Source organism: Sinocyclocheilus grahami, unplaced genomic scaffold, assembly GCF_001515645.1.
Source record: "Sinocyclocheilus grahami isolate Dianchi unplaced genomic scaffold, SAMN03320097.WGS_v1.1 scaffold76.1, whole genome shotgun sequence".
NCBI classification, from domain to species: Eukaryota; Metazoa; Chordata; class Actinopteri; order Cypriniformes; family Cyprinidae; genus Sinocyclocheilus; species Sinocyclocheilus grahami.
Genome location: NW_015505255.1, coordinates 1,322,613 through 1,342,857, shown reverse-complemented (window position 1 = coordinate 1,342,857; position 20,245 = coordinate 1,322,613). Strand labels below are relative to the sequence as shown.

Below are 20,245 nucleotides of genomic sequence, written 5' to 3'. Positions count from 1 at the left end.
AACTAAAAGTGAAGCCAAATATGCAGTTCCAAAAACGCCCCGGGCTCATCCTCTTTAAAGCAGCTTCAGGCAAAGCATTATGGAGTTTGAGAATCTCTTCTCAAGGCCAATAACGGTAGATCAAACTACTCTACACGAGTCAGAAGAAATTTCTTATTCCAGACAGAAAATCAGCTACCTTAATGAAACCATCAAACACAATCAAAGTAATGAGTTGGATCCCTCAGACTACAAACACATCTCTCATCACCATGACTGAACATATAAAAGTGTGAGCCTGGTTTGGGTGATCAAACACTATGAAGCCTGTGAGGCAAAAACTGCAGTGAAATCTCAACTGAGCCCCGTCTGAAAGCTGAAAGGGCCCAATTAAAAAAGTCAAAACATAGTCAAAGGAATGTGTCTGGTGAGCAGAAGACTGTCGCAACACACACACTAGGGCTGTCAAAATGACTGAAAAACTCAATTCTAATTTTCTACTTTAATATTATCAAAATTCGAATTATATTCGAATTTAAAAGGCATACTTTCAGTTAGGGGGAAAAAAGCTTTTGGCTTCTCTCCTGAGGCCACAAGAGGGCGCATCACGCAAAATATTATGCACGTTTCTTCAAAGCGTAATAAAATAACACGACTATCTTTGAAAAAAAAAAAGTGCATAATGTTTAAAATTTTGTTTAGAAACGATATATAATTAATAAAGTTGCTTAAACAATTAGAAAAAAAACAGCACCATGCATGTATGTATAGTTTAATACAAAGGACCGAAAACCAATCACAAAGAGTAGGCTACTTTCTTCATTTAAAAACATGAGATACAGTGGGATGGGGAAAAACCGCCATAAAGTCTTGAGACATGTTTTTTAAAAGTTGAATTTACATTAATTTTACATGGCTTTCTAAACATGCCGCTCTCTTGTGTCAGACGCGAGTGCAACTCTGATAGATGTCCCTCTAGAAAATGTGATAAATATGCGTTCTGTGTGAACGGCTTGGTTTCAGTTTTGAAACACAACATCTCCACAATGATGCTCTCGTTTTCTGCAATATATTGAATGAACAACGTAGCAGCGCCGCATCTAGTGGGTTCAACTGGATAGGCTAACAAAAGCATTAAAATGCAATGCCACTTACATTGTCATCGCATTTCGCGCCACTGATAGGCTGCCTGACGGCTGATGCAGACCTAAAATTCAAATGCAATGTTTTTGCATTCGAATGTGGATTTTTTTTGTTTGTTTTTTAATTCGACGAATATTCGAAATTCAAAAAAAATGTTGACAGCCCTAACACACACACTAGGCATGGGCCGGTATGAGATTTTGACAGTATGATAACCTTAACCAAAAATATCACGGTTTCACGGTATTGTTGTTACAGCTCTAAAATGTGCTAATTTGAAATGTCTGGGTAAAAAAAAAAAAAAAACTGAACAATATATTTTGAGCAACATACAGAATATTTGGAACAGTGGTATTTGTTTATTTTTTCTTTGATTTGTTTCTGAATTGTGGGCTGTCCTGCAGCTTTTGATGTGGATGGTTGATTTGCTGCTAGAGCTACTGCTGCGCTAAAAAGAAGAAAAATAAAGACTGACATCTTTTTTCAAACAGTTATTTAAATTTTAGTTATATAATTCATATACATATCATTTCATATAATTTATTTATATAATTTCATATACATAATTTGATTTAATAATCCAATTTGAAGCAAAAACAGAATGTTCTGACTAGCTTTGTGAAATTATACTACATGCCTGAACAAAACAAACAGCGAAGCTCTGAATGAGACGCAGATTCACTCTCTGACAGCAGGAGGCGCTTCTGGAACACCAGATACAGTGTTTCCTTGGTTACCGCTGTAAACAAAACAGAGCTGCGCTGAAACACTGCTTTAATGTGAATTATACGAGATGAAAAGAAAATACCATCTAAACGTCTTCAGCATCTCTGGCCTCTGTTAACGGGCGTTTACAGACTTCATATTTTCACATAAATGACATTTGAAAAATGATATGCATTGCAATGCAGTTTGTGCAAGTCCAGAACAGAGATCGGCTGCAATAAACCAATAAACAGCCGGTTGCCGATCGCGTAAAGGCGGGCATACACGGTGGGATTTTTGCTGTCGTACGAGCTCGCAGGCGATTTTTTTTCTCTCGGGAGAAAATCGCAGATGCTCGCATGGGTGCGGCTCGTACCATATGAGAAGAATTACGGGCGGCAATGCAGTTTGTGCAAGTCCAGAACAGAGATCGGCTGCAATAAACCAATAAACAGCCGGTTGCCGATCGCGTAAAGGCGGGCATACACGGTGGGATTTTTGCTGTCGTACGAGCTCGCAGGCGATTTTTTTTCTCTCGGGAGAAAATCGAAGCATGGCCCGCTTGGCCAAAGATGTTCTTGCAGAGATCCCAGACCAGTTCCTATCCTATATGAGGACCAGAGGAATCAAGCCGTCTCCCGCTCCCCCTCCGTACACCCCCCCAGGACACCCGCTGCAAACTCAGATCTAAAATGGGCCCAGGAGCGAGCCTTGCAGTATCTCAGTATCGCTTTCTCAATCACTCAGTGAGATGAAGTTTTCCTCAGCTCTCAGCTCTTTCTGTCCCTTTCTCTTTGCACTATGGGGGCTGTAGATGGACAACATGGTTAGACAGGGTTCTGAGAACAGGTTTACTTCCATTACAGGCATTCTCTTTCAAAAAGTTTTTTTATTTTTTTTTTTTTTTTTTCTTTTTCTTCTTTTTTTTTTTTTTTGTACGTCAACCCGCCTGCCACAAAGAAAACTATTTCGTCCTCAGAATCCATATTTTTATCAATGGTGCGAAACGTAATGCTTACGTCAGAGTTTGTAAAATCGTAGTAAATTCGTGTCGTTGTGTGACTGCCTCTGTACGATTTTCAGATAAACTCAATCGTGACATGTGCCAGAGCTCACGATGTTCCGACCTTCAGAATCGCACCGTGTACGCCCGCCTTAAATTCCAGAGCAAGCTCCTTCGCCGTCATACACACACGTGACTCACCGCTCGCTCGCACCAACAGGAGGGGGAGGGGTGTGTTACTCTCTACACTGCACTCAACCTGAAGGGATTCCTACACTTTCAGTCTTTGAGGAGACATGAAAAACAGCGCATACCGCAGGAACGGTATAACGGAAAATATTAGAGGTTTTGAAACTGTTACATTTTCAAATCGCGGTATACCTTGAAACCGGTAATCGGGCCCATGCCTAACACACACACACACACACACACGTCATGAATCTTGAGGGAATTAAAATGTAAATCACGGGTACATCAGAAAGATTTTGAGCAGATTGCATGAATCGGAGTCAGAGATAATGTCTTGTAATATAACCTGACCCAATTTGCAGCAAAAGTCAAAAACAGCCGTTTTTGTTTATGTAAAATCATGCAACTTCTTACTCAAATCTTCTGGTGATCTCTCAATAAATGCTGAGACCATGGTGGTCTGCAAATATCCAAAATAAATTACCCAAGACAGGTATATTGAATTTCGTAACAACATTGGCAGAATTTGAAAGCTAAGACATTTTGTCTTTATGAAACTTTGTTTCATATAAAAAGTAGCAGAGCACAAAGCTTAATGTGATTATTGCATGTCAGGCACACTACAAATTATGTTTATTGAAGTTTTGTTCCCTCATCAAGTAAAAACCACACCGGCTAAATTATTGATTCTTGGGATTTATAGCTAAATAGAGATTGCAATTTTCTTGGCCGATTCCGATATCGTTTTTTTTTTTTTTATTGAGTGTGACCTGCCAATACAGATTTTTGCTGATTCCGATTTTCTTTCTAGGAACTATAATAGACAGCATATACAAACAAAAATCTATACTTTCTTCAATGCAAAAAAATTATTTACATAAAATAAATTAAGCATGACAAACCCCCAAATACGGACTAAGTTACAGATGTTCTCTCACTTAAACAACTCGCAAAATAAAGTGCTCTGTGACTGGAAAGATGTAGAAATTACAATTAACTGAAAATGAGTTGTTGTATATAACAAAAGAGATGTCATTTCCCTCTGTTTATAAATGGTCATTTTTTTCCTCTAACCTTATTAAATGTGTCATCTTTCACATCAAATTATTACATTGTTTCAAATTCAAATGATTCAGTTAGAATAATAAGAAACTGTACAGTTGTTACCATTCAAATTAAATCAGTATCAACAAATTCCATCTTTCCACTGCAGGAAACAGAGAAACAGTATCTAAAGTGGCATTAAATGTATTTACACAGACTGTTTGATGAAGCTGAAGTGCCATGAATGCATATACACTACAAAATTGCAAATACATAAATAATTTTATAAGATAAATGTTTAAAATATTTTTCGACATACAAATAAGACGTTGTGAAAAATGCAATGATACTTTTAAATAAGAAACCAAACCACCAGTAAGTGGTGGCAAATGACTGTTTTAATGAGCGAGTCATTTAGTCATTAATTAAACCGATTCGTTCAAACAGCTGATTCTAGGGCTGGGCGATTTTTCCAATTTTATCGATTAATTCGAATGTAATGTTTTGCCATGATTTTTTAGAAACTGAGGAATTGCAATTTTGAATAGAAATATTACCAAACGTTAGAATTAGACACTTTGACAATATGCCAATGACAACAGTAAAGAGAAAAGAACGATCCAACCGCATGTCGGTGCACGTGATTAACCGCTCACGTATGACGCGCTCATATCGCTAGGCCCCATTCACACAGAATGCGCTTTTGTGACGCGGGCAGTGGAATAGGAAAAATATGCAAGAAGATGGGAGTGAACTTCTTTTAACTTGAGCGCCGTGTTTTTAGAATGCCGTTTCATGCCTGAGACGCTGCAACAGCCAAACGCGTCCATGTTTACATAGAAAAACAATGGAAAACAGCGGGAAAAAACCTGTAACTACTACTGTAGGTCTGATATTTCATGTTTGCATCATGGTGACAGGCTGAAAGCTGCTGTTCATTGTTTTTACAGAACATTTATAGTTAATAATAGTCTACTGGTGTTATACCTTCAGTCATTTTGAATTTGAAATTTTTTAAAAGCATTTTCCTCATATTGTTTCAGAACATATAATATGTATAAGACAAGTTTGTACAAGATGTACATTTAACAAGTGATTTGTTTAACATTTACATCATGTTGACAACTTTATGTGTGGTGCACTTGGAATAGAATTTTCTTTGACTAGAGGTTTAATAAAGAAAAAGTTACTTGAATCATGTTGTAGTTACATTTTCAAGTTGACTAGTTAAAAAAATAATCAGAATTGGTCAAACATTCAGGAATTTTTTTTTTGTTTTTTAAATCGAGATTTAAATTTTTTGCCATATCGCCCAGCCCTAGCTGATTCATTCAGAAACCAGGCAATTGACTGTCTTTATGAATGGGTTACTGAATCATTGACTCACTCGATTCTTTAAAAAAACGTGGATTCATTCAGTAACGAAACACCGCTATGTGTTGCTGGGAGACACAACAGTTCTGCTGTGGCTTTGATTGGAACTATTTTCATCAGCGAAATTGAGGAAAAACTTATTGTGTCTAAAATGTAAGTCACTTAATTTTAACGTCTTGTTTAATGAACTACTATTGTAGGCTATAAAATCAATGTCACATTGCAATAGTGTTGATATTCAGCGAAACGTTGTGTAATGTTGCTTACCTAAATCATATATTATAAATATTTTTTTTTACAGCAGTATGCATCCATAACTTTGTGTGAGCTGTTGCGCTCATTTGTTTTGATTTCATGCACGAGTCTCTCTCACACACTCACTCCAGCCGATTATGCAGAAAACCGGCTAATTCCTGTCCCTTGCCAGTCAATCGGTGCATCTCTATTCATAAATCAATATCAGTCCATCAAATTGTGACTCAATTAAAAAAAGAAAAATCTATATTTTGAACCCAACCCTAGCAATAATTATTATATTTTTAGCACTTCATTTGGCCTGCTCAGTGGCAACGAACATAAATTAGTGTGCCTAATAAAAGGACAGCTTTAAGATCAATCACAAGCTTTTCCAAACCTGTTCTACTGGCAATAAATAAACAAATGCACAATCGGTAAGCAGTAATCCTAATTTGGCTAGCACTCAGAATTTCACTTAATTAATATTCATGAGCCAGGCTGATAAGGTTTATAATGTGCCCCTGCTGCTTTGCCACAGTTCTAAATGCAGACTGATGAGGACACTGAGCATAGACTAATTAACACATGAGATTCTGATCCTGTCCTTGGGCTAAACCGGTTTCATTCCTGCAGTGCAAGTGCTAAAGCTGATGTGATGGACACAGAGAACACCATAATTAGACTCAGCTGACAGTTAACTGGACTGACGAGTGATTTACATTCGACACGGTAAGCTAGCTATTGATTTTGAGCCATCAGTCACTCCGTACCACGGATCTGAGTGACTATACATTTGACTGCTTGGAAATGGCCTTCAGATTGGCTATGCATAAACCAAATTCTTTACGACAACACATCAAATAGCCAAGATATTTTTTAAAAATTAATCTTTTGTATTCCATGCAGGTTTGGGAACACATGAGGGTGAGTAATGGATGCCAGAATTCCTTTAATACAGGATGAAGTCAAGTTGCAAAGCTGGTGGCTGTCTGGCGATCTCCACTAGTGTCAGATGGCCATTACTTATTCAAAAGCATAGATCTGCCTCAGAATGAGGGCCTGAGAGAGAGGTGATATCATTGAGCTGCTTACTCTAGCAGCAAAAGTGCTGAGATCTCTGCACCTGTCTAAAATCAAAGCATACAAGTTGCTTCTTAAAGGGATAGTTAAACCAAAAACGGAACATTCTGTAATCATTTACTCATCCTCATGTTGTTCCAAACCTGTATTACTTTCTTTTTTCAGTGGAACATAAATTAAGATATTTTGAGGAAATTCAAAGGTCACCAAAATGGTTTGATTGCAAACGTTATTCATCTTTTTGTGTTACACAAAAGTCAAACAAGTTTGGAACGACATGAGATTGAGTAAATGACAACAGAATTTTCATTTTAAGGTGAACTATCACTTTAAGCTCTGAGCTGTTTGTCTCATAATAAAGTTTTCAGCAAAACAATATTTAGGAACAAATAACTGTTTTAGGAATGTGTTTATGTACAGACTCAGAAGAATGTATTTGTGCTTCGAGGGTATGATTTCAAGGTGAATACAAATAGAGATTATTATGTACTAATTTGAACCTGCCTCCTGGTCTGAGGCAGATCTGCCAACCCTCATGACCCCTCATGTCGAGTCAAACACTCTGGATTCAAGAGTGGAATTTAGACACAAAAGAGGCTTTTTGACCTCTCTTACAGTTTCAAACTCATGAAACAACGTGACTAACAACTGACACTCAAAGCAATGCAGAGGGATTATAAAGGCCATCTGCTTGGGTCCCAGTCATTCTTTGTTGGTACAGTGCAACATAAGGCTAAGACAAATGCAGAGAGGATGAGACCATCTACAGTCCCACAGACAGACTCCTCATGTTCCCTGCCACTAATGAGGATCAGATGAGGAACATGATACACCACAACAGCACACCCACACACACGCACAACACACAAAGACCTCCACTTGATGCCTGTGGTAGGTAAAAAGATCTAAATAACACCTTCAAAATAATGAACTAAAAATATTGTAAGGCTACACTGAAATGTATTTCAACTGCAGACATATTGAGACAATATGTAAGGTCATTTAAATATAATACAGGATAATACAGAGGTATATTAACTTACACAATCTTAATAATCATCCAGCATTTGAAGTGAGCTCTGGTTATGAATGGAGAAGAAAAAAAAAGACTAAATCATCTAAATCATTCTGTGGTTCAGCCAGAGAACACAAAAGCCATCAGGAGAACCCATCCGCCAGAAAGAAAACAAACACCCCCATTTCTCTCACATACTTTCCTTTGATTAAAGAACAGAGCACTATAAACACAGACATAACATATGTTAATTTTAGACAGAAGGAACACATTGTTTCTAGCCACTTTGGTGTTTAAATACACAAAGTGGAAAATGATAAAACATAAGGCAGACTGTTTAACCGACCAGTCAGATTAATTGTTCAGACGGAGCAGCAGATTGGAGGGCACATCACAATTTGCAATGGAAAGTTTATGGGGGCAAAACAGTCAAAACAGACACAAAACTTGAGCACATAAGCAAAGACCATCATCCTCTGACAACACATCCAGGGAAAAAACCCTAACCGTGGGGACTGCTCTCAGACTGACAATGCTTTTTCCTTACTAGAAGGAATAGTTCACCCAAAAACGAAAAAAAAAAATTTATTCTGTCATTTACTTACCATCACGTCGTTTTAAAGCCTTAAGACTTTTGTTCATCTTTGAAACACAAATGAAAATGTTTTTAATAAAACCTGAGAGATTTCTGTCCCTCCATTTAAAGTCTATTCACCCAGAACTCTACTGATTCAAAAGAGATCATAAAAGAGATAATAAAATAAATCCATAACTTCTGAAGAGACATGATCACTTTAAATGATGAACAGATTTAATTTAGCCTTTTATTTACACATAAATAATACTGATCAATGTAAATATGGATATATTGATCAAATCACATCAAATATGGTACTTGGGAACCAGGTTGTTACGAAGCTGAGAAGACGTGAGACGTGCAGATCCATATGCAAGCTTTATTAACATCAGAGGAGGTCAGAAACACAGGCAGGGTCGAACGGTGGCAAACAGGTATATGGCGGGCAAGACACAAAAATAGCCCTAGGGCTAGCGCAGGTCAACGATTGGCGAACAGGATCACAAGGGCGAGACTAAAGGGATAAATCCAGGAAAACAGGCACAGATCAAAAACCGAGAAAACCGACAAGGCAAGACTAGGCTGGGCAAGGAAGCTAAAGAGGGCTTTGTAGAGTAGCTATCACTGCTGGCGATAAGCGCATACAATACTCGGCCAAGAATGGTTGTTTGAGTGAGTGTTAAATAGTGAGTGAGTAAAAACAAGTATATGGCGGCAAAGACACAAAAATAGCCCTAGGGCTAGCGCAGGTCAACGATTGGCGAACAGGATCACAAGGGCGAGACTAAAGGGATAAATCCAGGAAAACAGGCACAGATCAAAAACCGAGAAAACCGACAAGGCAAGACTAGGCTGGGCAAGGAAGCTAAAGAGGGCTTTGTAGAGTAGCTATCACTGCTGGCGATAAGCGCATACAATACTCGGCCAAGAATGGTTGTTTGAGTGAGTGTTAAATAGTGAGTGAGTAATATGAAACAGCTGTGTGCAGTCAGTGCTGTGTGCAGTCAGTGCTGTGTGCAATCAGTGCTGTGTGCAATCAGTGCAATGAATGATGGGATATGTAGTCCGGGATGATATGCAACAGTTTGTGTAGTGCACTATACGATCCAGGTGGGCGGTGGAGCGGAGGCGGAACAGGGGGAGGGACGGAGGGCCAGATCCAAGGATAGGAGAGACCAGGGACGGAGGCAGAGCCGGCGAAGCAGGGAGAGAGCAGAGACAGACAACACAGACAAAACATTGGGGTTGATAGACAAGGCTGAGCGTTCAGAGGCAGCCTCCTTGGCTGGGTCGGGATAGGACAACAGTTCACAAACGACCTCCTGGGCCGAAACAAAGCACGCAAAGAATTCACAAACAGCCTCCATAACCATGACCGGACAAGCAGAGAGTTCGCAAACGGCCTCTATAGCTGTGACAGGATGAGCAGGGAGTTCGCAAAAGGCCTCTATGGCCGTGACAGGACGGGTAGAGTGTTCACAGACGGCCTCCATAGCCGTGACAAGGCAGGACGAGGATTCACAGACGGCCTCCTTAGCCGTGACAGGACAGGCAGAGAGTTCACCGACGGCCTCCATAGCCGTGACAGGACGGGACGAGAGTTCACAGACGGCCTCCATAGCCGTGACAGGAAAAGCAGGGAGTTCGCAAACGGCCTCTATAGCCGTGACAGGACAGAGAGTTCATAGACAGCCTCCTTGGCCTGAACAGGACAAGCAGAGAGTTCATAGACAGCCTCCTTGGCCGAAGACTGGGATACCGAAGGGCTGACCTTGAGAATCTGGGTGTAACAGACAGGACGTGACATGACTCTGGATGATCAGCTGTGATGCGACATGATTCTGGATGATCAGCTGTGATGTGACGTGACTCTGGATGAATAGCTGAGACGTGACGTGACTCCGGATGAACGGCTGAGATGTGACGAGGCTCTGGCAGATCAGATGAGACTTGACTTGCCTCATGACGATCAGTTGAGACTTGACTGAACTCAGGAAGATCAGCTGTGACTTGACTCCTGAAGAACAACTGTGACTAGACTTGACTCTTGACAATCAGTTGTGACTTGACTAGACTCATGATAATAAACTGACTCGATTCGACTCGGATAGATCAACTCTGACTAGACTTGACTCAGGAAGATCAACTCTGACTAGACTTGACTCAGGAAGATCAACTCTGACTAGACTTGACTCAGGAAGATCAACTCTGACTAGACTTGACTCAGGAAGCTCAACTCTGACTAGACTTGACTCAGGAAGCTCAACGGTGACTAGACTTGACTCAGGAAGATCAACGGTGACTAGACTTGACTCAGGAAGATCAACGGTGACTAGACTTGACTCAGGAAGATCAGCTTCAACTGTGACTAGACTCGACTCAGGAAGATCTGTTGTGACATAACGGGGCGCTGTTGTGTCCGCCATTTTGCGATCAGGCTCCGCTGTCGCCGCCATTTTGTGAGCGTGCTCTGGTACAGCCGCCATTTCAGTCACAGACACGGTCGCGTTCTTCCTCCGCGACACCCAGAGTAAACAAAGATCCGACAGTCAACAAAGCATAATCCCTAAACTGAGCGAGTGATGAACATGGACCCTCGCGTCTAAGCTTAGCCCTAAGAGGTTGATTTATGCCATCACAGAAAAACTCTATCAGTACACAGTCTGGTAAATCAGAATAGTGAGCGATGGCTAAAAACTCTCGAATATGGTTCTCCAATGATCGTGGACCCTGTTTAAGGGCTAATAAAATTCTTGCAGTGTCCATACCTGGCCAATGTACACTTGAACAGCTGCTGGATCCTTGTGTGGCCGAGTATTCTGTTACGGAGCTGACAAGACGTGAGACGTGCAGATCCATATGCAAGCTTTATTAACATCAGAGGAGGTCAGAAACACAGGCAGGGTCGAACGGTGGCAAACAGGTATATGGCGGGCAAGACACAAGAATAGTCATAGAGGTAGCGTAGGTCAACGATTGGCGAACATGATCACAAGGGCGAGACTAAAGGGATAAATCCAGGAAAACAGGCACAGATCAAAAACCGAGAAAACAGACAAGGCAAGACTAGGCTGGGCTAGGAAGCTAAAGAGGGCTCTGTAGAGTAGCTATCACTGCTGGCGATAAGCGCATACAATACTCGGCCGAGAATGGTTGTTTGAGTGAGCGTTAAATAGTGAGTGAGTAATATGAAACAGCTGTGTGCAATCAGTGCTGTGTGCAATCAGTGCAATGAATGATGGGATATGTAGTCCGGGATGATATGCAACATTTTGTGTAGTCAATGTAATGGAAAGGGTGACCTCTGATGATAAGCAGACGGAAGTTCATGGACCGGATTCATGACACAGGTGAGGTTTGTTCTCGCACACAAAGCAAGTACAGTTAAGCTCATGTAAATTTGTAAATTAAATCTGTTCATGATATAAAACGATCATGTTTCAACTAAGCCGCTTAATTCATGGATTTATTTTGGGATCTCTTTATGAACTTTTTCGAAGTATTACAGTTTTGGGTGAATCAACTTTCAAAAATGAGAACAAGTCCTTCAGATTTTATTAAAAATATCTAAATGTGTGTTTAGAAGAACGAAAGTCTTATGCATTTGGAATGAGGCTAAGTAAATTATGACAGACTTTCCATTTTCGGGTGAACTGACCCTGAGAATCCGTCTTGGGTCTTAGTCTAGAAATTTTTTTAGAATGTAGCACAGAAACTTTGTTAATTAAACATAATATGTGCAATAAACTATTAGGCACGAATATGCAGTTTTCCCAGTCAACCTAAAGTATATAGACTCATGTGCCGACATGACTAATCAACACTGACTGCACTGCATCTGTGACTAACCATAAAAGCATTGTAAATATGTCAGATAATGGCCTAACAGAGGAGAAACTACAAGACCAGAGAGTGTGATGTGCACTCCCAAGAGGAAAGGTTTTATCACTAAGTTGCCAAGCTTGTGAAAAAAGCCTCATTCCACTCAACAACGGAGAGACAGAGCAACTTCGTCTTTTTGAGTCTCACATGATAGTTAACATAAATCATCGTCCGTGAGGTCCAGTTCAGTGGGAATCACAATCGAAACGCCTTCCTGCCAAGCAAACGCAATGGTGATCTCAACAGACAGCTGGCTTTAACCCAGTCAACCACAAAGCATGTGAAAAGAAATCTGAAGACACCTCTGGGGCTTCAAGATGATTGTATCTAAAGAAACAGCCCTTCTAATACAACTATTAAACTTAAGGCTGACGCCAGCACAAAATAAAACCTTGTCTTGGTTTTCTCATCTATGCTCAACAGTACAACGGAACAATACAAAAGTGTTCTAACATTTATGAGCACGCGCAATATCTGCCAGTTCCGTGCCAGATATTATACAGTCAAGGCCAAAGCCTTCAAAACCCTCTTAAAGTATGATAATCATACTCAATATCTGGCAAAATATTAAAGAATGTCTGTAAAACGTATGGTTCAGGTTCTGACTTGAACTTTGTGGAACACAAAAGATGATATTTTGAAGAACCTTTCAACTGTTTTTTTGACCGTTTTAAAAAATGCAATGTTAGTTTTGGACCCCACAGACATTTTCAAAATGGTCAACAGTTTAAAAAGTTCTTCAAAATAGCATCTTTTGTGTTCTCCGGTCAAATAATTTTGGGGTAAATTATCCTATTAAAGTTGGAACTTGAAGTGGTCTGAATGTTTTGGACAATACTTTATCAAGACACATCCAAATTCTTGAATGTTACAGGCTTTGAGGGACCCAATTCCGGTTGCAGTCTAAATGAAGGTCGAGCAGCAAATCTCTAGGCTTGTGTGGACTCAGAGAGGGGCCTCTCTAATAACCACTCATAGGCTGTATACCACAGCCCTTCCCTCTCAAAGCCACAGGCCTCTGCTATTGTGCATCTGGCAGACTGCTTATGGGCCCGGGGTGCAAGCTAATTGGCCACAGGAAGGCACAGAATATCCAATGATGTAGTGCATTTATTCCCAGCTGGACTGGCCCCTGCTGAAGGGTCAAAAGGTGACTTATAAGCACTCTGAAGCTGGCATGAACAGTTGTTTCTACAGTAAGGAGAGTAAGGGGGGGTCGTCATGGGCTCCTGAGACAACATCCTTTTGACTCTAGCCCCCATTCAATCAGACTTCCTTCCTGCAGCTCCAACTTCAAAACGCCAATGATCTTTATCGAGAATGCCTGCAATACAACACAGAGGGGTCCAGGTAAACAGCAGCAATCAGAAATACACACAATCAGCTTTTAGAGGTTTTATGCCCCATTAACATGGATTTACAGTCTCATTGAGAACAAATAAATGTGCAAGGAGCTGCGTGTCAAACAAAACTATGAAGTTCCCACTCTCGCAAACAACTGCTTTTCCCACATGTCTTTCTGAACAGCTAGTGTGGTCTTGACCAGGCTTAACTTTAGCACTGAGGTCACCACCATAATATACAGTGCAGAGACACAGCTGGAGAAGTGACAAAAGAAAATTAACTTTTGAAAAAAGACCTCAAAGGCTGACAAAATATTAGCTGTGTGCAAACACAGTACACTTGCTCAGTGCTTATATGAATAGTTTGCAGACCAATGCAGAATCTGTGACTATTGCAATATGTCAAAACGTCACCAGTGATATGGGGCGTAAAGCTGTAATGAGGGAAGAATATCGGTGCAATTATTAACACAAGTGCCGGTTCATAACAGGACACAACACTCTTCATGCATGAATGGGGCGATTCTTAATAGAACATTTATTCTCCATTTATTCACATAAATTACGGTGGAAAAAGAGAAAGAAAAACAGAGAGTTCAGGTATCTGCGACAATATGCGAGAATGCAGTGTTTCTTATCGCAGGTCCTAATCCAAATCCCATGCATCAAATTCAGAGCTGACAGAACTTATCCTCCCATTCCATGGATATCGAATACTAAAGCCAGTCATTTCCCAACAAAAAGCCAGTCTGACTTAAGAATTCCAAGGCTCTTTCCTTAAAAGCATCCACATTTTTTTGGTATTATTTTTTAAGAAAAATAACATCAAGCACTGTGGAACAGATTTAAGATCTTGAAACATGCAATGCTGCAAATGTAGGAGACAAATCATTCATAGATGATTTTGGCTAAATGTTTATTTTAACGGAATTACTGCAGACAATGAATAAATCCAATGCTGGAAAATCCCATACAAAAATATGGTGTGCAACTGCTGGTCTCTTAATGTAAAAAAAAAAAAAAAAGTCTTACTAGTACTGAAAAGAAAAACTTAAGTTGTTTGAAATAATCTTTCTTAAAGGGATCATATGATGCGATTTCAAGTTTTACTTTCTCTTTGGAGTGTTACAAGCTGATTGTGCATAGATAAGATCCCTGAAGTTGCAAAGACTAAAGTCTCAAAACCAAAGAGATATTCTTTATAAAAGTTAAGACTCTGCCACGCCCCCCTAAAACGCCTCGTTCTAACACACCCCCACATATCTAGGTCACTATGTGGAAATATTTGCGTAATGCCGCCCAAATGTTCACGCAAAGAAAGAAGGCGTGGTTAGCGTTGAAGCAGCCATGTCAGGGAGACGCTGTGTGTTTCTAGGCGAAAGCAAAAGCACTTTATTTGGCCTTCCGAAAGTAGATGCATTTAGGAATCTTTAAGATCACTTACAACAGAACAGCAATGCATTTTATGGATGACCGTTTCGTGAACCTAGGAGAGGAGGTAATTCTGACTTTGCTATGACAATCTGACGCTTCTGAATCAGCTACTGTTTTGTTATTAGTTTAAGTATTTGCTATTGACTGTTCAAATGCGGAGTTTTGCGCATTGTGTGTGCGCGCACGCGCGAGAGAGAGAGAGAGAGAGAGACAGGGTCACATCACAGTGGAGTCAGCAGTCTTAACCGTGGCTTGTGTACTGCAAACACATACCAGCTTCATCACTGTGTCTGTCACGCGACTCTGTTCCCCTTTCGGGCTTGAACTGATGGTAAAACTAATTACATTATTTACGGTCTTTACATTTATTTTGAAAGATGAAGCTCGCGATTATGGTGAGGGGCGTTACATTTCCGACGAGTGCTTGTTCGGCCAATCACAATGCACTGGGTCAGCTGGCCAATCAGAGCAGACTGCGCTTGTCGGAAGGAGGGACTTTGCAGAAAAAGAAGCGTTTGAGAGAGGCGGGGCATAGAGGACCTACAATAATGTACAGTATTTGAAAAATAATGTGTTTTTTGAACATTAAAGCATGTCAACATATTCTGTTACACCAAATACACAAAATAATAATCTTTAAAAAAGCATCATATGACCCCTTTAAAAAATTAAAAATCGTAAAAATATATATTTTATCAAAACTGCTTCTCTGTCTATGAATCTCTAAAAATATAAAATATTTATAATAATAATAGTATTTTTAAAGTATTTTTAAAACTTTTTGAAAAAAATAAACACTATGAATCATTTACTTCATCAGGCCTTTAGACCAAAGGCAAGCACACCATGGTGCAATTTAAAACTGACTTTGCAGATGTTTTCCAACCAATAAACTTTCAAAAGTGCTAATCACGCATTGTCGTCTCTCTGCAGGTAGAATGTGCTTCAAGTGATAGTTCACCCAAAAATAGAAATTCTGTCATTAATTACTCACCCTCATGTAATTCCAAATGCGTCAGACCTTTGTTCATCTTCAGAACACAAATGAATATATTTTTAATGAAATCCAAGAGCTTTCTGACCCTCCATAGACAGCAAGGGAACTACCACGGAAACACAGAAACTTTGTTTATTCAATGATTTCTTCTCTTCCGGGTCAGTCCGCCACCATTCACGAGAGTACCATGACGTATTTCACAAGAGTACATGCATAGTTCCCTTGCTGTCTATGGCGGGTCAGAAAGCTCTCAGATTTCATTAAAATATCTTAATTTGTGTTCCGAAGATGAATGAAGGTCTTACAGGTTTGGAATGACATGAGGGTGAGTAATTAATGACAGAATTTTCATTTTTGGTTGTACTATCCCTTTGAATCAAATTCACAGAAAATAGTGCCGCTGTAGAGCAAAAAAATCCCCTTGACTTTCACAAACGTTTGAGGCTCCAACAGCACACTTGCACCATTCACACCAACACATATCACATCACAGAAATGCTAATCATGAGCTTAGGTGCCACTTCCAATTAGGGGCTTCCACAGATAAATCCTGACCCTCAACGTGATTTTACAAAACAGTCAGAGAATGTGTAACTGTATCTGATGTTATGGATTGTCAAGAGGCGGCATAAAGTTCTGCGGTCGCACAGACCTCAGAGTTGGCCATAATTATCACAGTGGGAGTGTGAGGTACCTCAAAAGGGCTGTCAGATCGTACGTCAATGATCTATACTTGACCGCTTTTCGGTTTCCTGCTGATCTGCTAACAAAGAGTTTGTATTTCAATCATTTAGGAGGAGCAGATCTCCTGTAGCCATTTAATTCTGTCTGCACATGCCTGAGCTGTGTGAAACAGAAACACTTCAGCCAGAGCCAGCGTTCCAAAACTATCACAACCGATTACAGCCCATGAAATCGGGAGGAGGAGACAGGGAACCAGAAAAGAGAGCGAGGAGATTTCAGGGATGGGTGTGCACCACCAGAACGCTTTTAACAGCCTATACTGTTAATTCAGCATGCAAGCTGGAGAAGCTGCATTTCTGAGAAAAGAGCAAAGACATCCAACGCAGAACATCTGCATAAAATAATCATAAATTACAGTTTGATTTAGCTACCCTACGTGAAAAAGTACTGCCCGTGAAGCGAAAACAAGGATGTGGGTTTCGCATGCGAGCAGTTTCTCACAATCAAACAGCATACAGGAGCACGTACACAAAACCCTATATGAAAATCACTACCGCTCTCGTTCCCCCGTTTTCTCAGTCTACGTGCAGCCGATGGGTCCGAGTCGCCATAGCAACCACTCACACGAGTTGTTCTCTTTTCAGTGAAAAGAAACACAGGGGCAAAAATGCTTTTTTACCTTCCATCTGTCTGGCTAGCTGCCTCCATGCTTGGTCCGCTACCATCAGTGAAGTGAATTCCTTGAGAAGGAGTGAGGCTCGGGGGCTTACGGAGGTATTTCACAAAGCAATCCACCATCTGCTGACCACTGCCAGGTTGACAGTTGAAAGGGAGGGGGAGTCTGGCAGGTCTGACCTCCAGACCAAAACAAGACGTGTAATTAAATCAAGCTGATGAAGGCAGTCGACGCACCTGAATACAGAAAGGTCTCCATTACTAAAGCACTGCTGGGCCAAGATCGCAAATTCCTGTGCAAACGTGGAAAAAAAATTGTTTTCTGTGCTGTTTACACTTAAAGAAATAGCTAATCTAAATGAACAATTCTGTCATTATTTATTCATGCTCATGTTGTTCCAAACTTGCCTAGATATTTAACAGTGTTTTGTTTACGGTCTTGCTCTTTGACCTTTAGATTACATGTGCCATCATCAAATGCTAATTTTTATCAGGTCATTTCTATTTCTATCCAGCTAATTTATATTTTTTTCCATAAAATGGCAATTCATAGGGACCACATCTGTTGAGATCCAAGAATGACAAAAAACACAACCAAACACCATAAAATAGTCCACAACCAACTTGTGTGTTGATTTACAAGTATTCTAAAGCCTTGCATTAGGTTTGTCAGTGCAAAAGATCAAAATTTAAGTTACAATTCTGATTCAACAATTTGTTAAGTCTGACACAATAAATGATTCATAAACAAGTCACTGGAGGGGAACACTGTCAGTGAATAAATTACAAATTTCCATCTGTTCCTGACACAAAGCTATCATATGGGCTCAAAAGAGTTTTGGAAAATACGAGTCACATGGACTACTTTTGTGATGCTTTTTGTGTCGTTTCTTGGAGCTTAACAGTTGTGGCCACTGTGAGCTTTTGTTGTATGAAAAATACCTGCTTACAGATTCTGCAAAATGTTTAATTTTGTGTTTCCCAGAATGAAGTAATGCAGATTTGAAGTGACACAAACAATAACAGAATGTTCCATTTTGGGTGAACTTTTCTGAAGGAATTCTGAAGACACAGGAAGACAGATGGACGTTTTGTGCACCAAGCAAACATCCTTGGAACTGACAAACTATATTCAACTCAGTCTGGTCCTGACAACATTGCAATTGCAGTTGGGATTGTCGTGGTTAGGGCAGCTACAGGGCCAGGCTCAGTGTGGCCTTGACTGTTCCTCTTTTCATGCAGTGATGCAGAGGAAGAAGAAGAAATCACTACATCTGTGGGCGACCAGAGTGCTCCAGATGTGGGATTCTAGAACATTCCTTAAAAAATTTTTTGCAAAAAAACATGAAGACAGACACAAGAGACAAAAACAATCAATGTCAAACTCCGATCCCAAATGTGCAATAAATGCCTTATTTCTCCAAGTCTTTCCTCATGTAATTTACAAATCATCCTTTCGGCATGTGTGTGTTTTTAGGATGCGAATCAATATTTCTGGACAACTATAAATTTGTCGGACAACCCTCCTCTGACAGCTATTAGGGGATATATCACCAAAATGTATTTCTCTGTGGTCACGGATTTGCTATTTCGAGTGTGGAAAAAGTGTGCCTGGCTGTGGCTTTATGGATCACGTGTGACCTCCAATTAACACTGTTTTACTGTAGAGGAAGCCCCCTTTTTTTTCTTTTTACTGGTTTTACAACTGAGCCTTAAAGGGGACAACCCAGCCCAGAGGAAAACAGATGTTATGGTCTTAAAAGCCCTGTTTTTCTACTGTCATTAGCCAGTCAGTGACACAAAGATATGTACTGTAAACTGGACAGAGGGAGAGAATTGCATTTGAGGCCTTTAGGAACTAAACAAACTCTGTATTATGTCAGAAAAGAATATATAGTTAAAACCCTCCACTCCTCAAAAGTTAACATTTGAACTGCTTTGACTGACTGGGTTACATTTAAGACTGTAACATGTTATATATAGCATGAATGAAAGACTCTGGATTGCAGAGGAAGTGGACTTTGTTCCAAATGCATTTCTTTGTAAACTTGTATTCCGAGACAATTTTAACCTTTTGTTATCGCTCACTTGTTTACTAATATAAAGTCTTATACAAAACAGTAATAGATAGGCTAACAACAATAAAACCTCCATAAAGTTTTCCTTTTCAACCTCCATAACAGTTCTTATTCACACAGGATCTAGGAACTACATTTCCAACGACGTGACTCAACGCAACAAGATACTATTTGTAACAGCAACACATCAGCTTCAAGGTAAACAGCGTAGCAATTCACAGGTAAACTGCATATTTGAGAAGTTTGGTGTGTCCAAAACGACGTCTGTGTGCACATTTCTGTCGTGTTGAATGTCACTTGACACCGCTGTTTGGATAATTCACAACAATACATCTGTTATCATGCCGTGATCCATTAGCACATGCACATACCTGAACAATATAAGAAAGAACATGGAAGAAAATCCTCCAGCGTGTATTGCAGATCCCTGCTTTTCCAATACAATTCCCGAGTTCAAATCCACCGTGGATGTTCCAGCAGGAATTTTCCCACCGAAGGGAAGAGCAATGTGAGCAAAAGATGGAAGGGGGAGGGATAACAGAACAGAACGGAGGCGGCGCCTTCACCGTCACCAAACTTCCAGCCTGGAAGCTTTTGTCAACACCACTATGCAATGGACTGTATTTTGCCAAAATATGTGAGATAGCTGACAGTAGAGTGCCTTAAAGAAATATAAGGTTACTGTAGTTTATTTCAAAATACTACGGTTACTACAGTTCATTTTTCTGCAAAAAAAAGAATATTAAACCTGTAAAGCCTGACATAAGCTATTGTATGAAATGACAGTAAGAAAAATTTATTGAAAA

The 20,245-nt window shown here is 40.0% G+C and overlaps 1 protein-coding gene across 1 annotated transcript in view; it reads right to left on the bottom strand.

Moving 5' to 3' along the window:
• The window catches only part of ccdc102a (coiled-coil domain containing 102A), a 44,571-nt gene extending 24,621 nt beyond the window's left edge, over positions 1–19,950 (bottom strand). The window contains exon 1 of the mRNA XM_016273223.1: positions 19,811–19,950. The gene's annotated coding sequence lies outside the window, so the exon portion shown is untranslated. The remainder of the gene's footprint in view (positions 1–19,810) is intronic.
• Between the last annotated feature and the right edge of the window lie 295 nt (positions 19,951–20,245).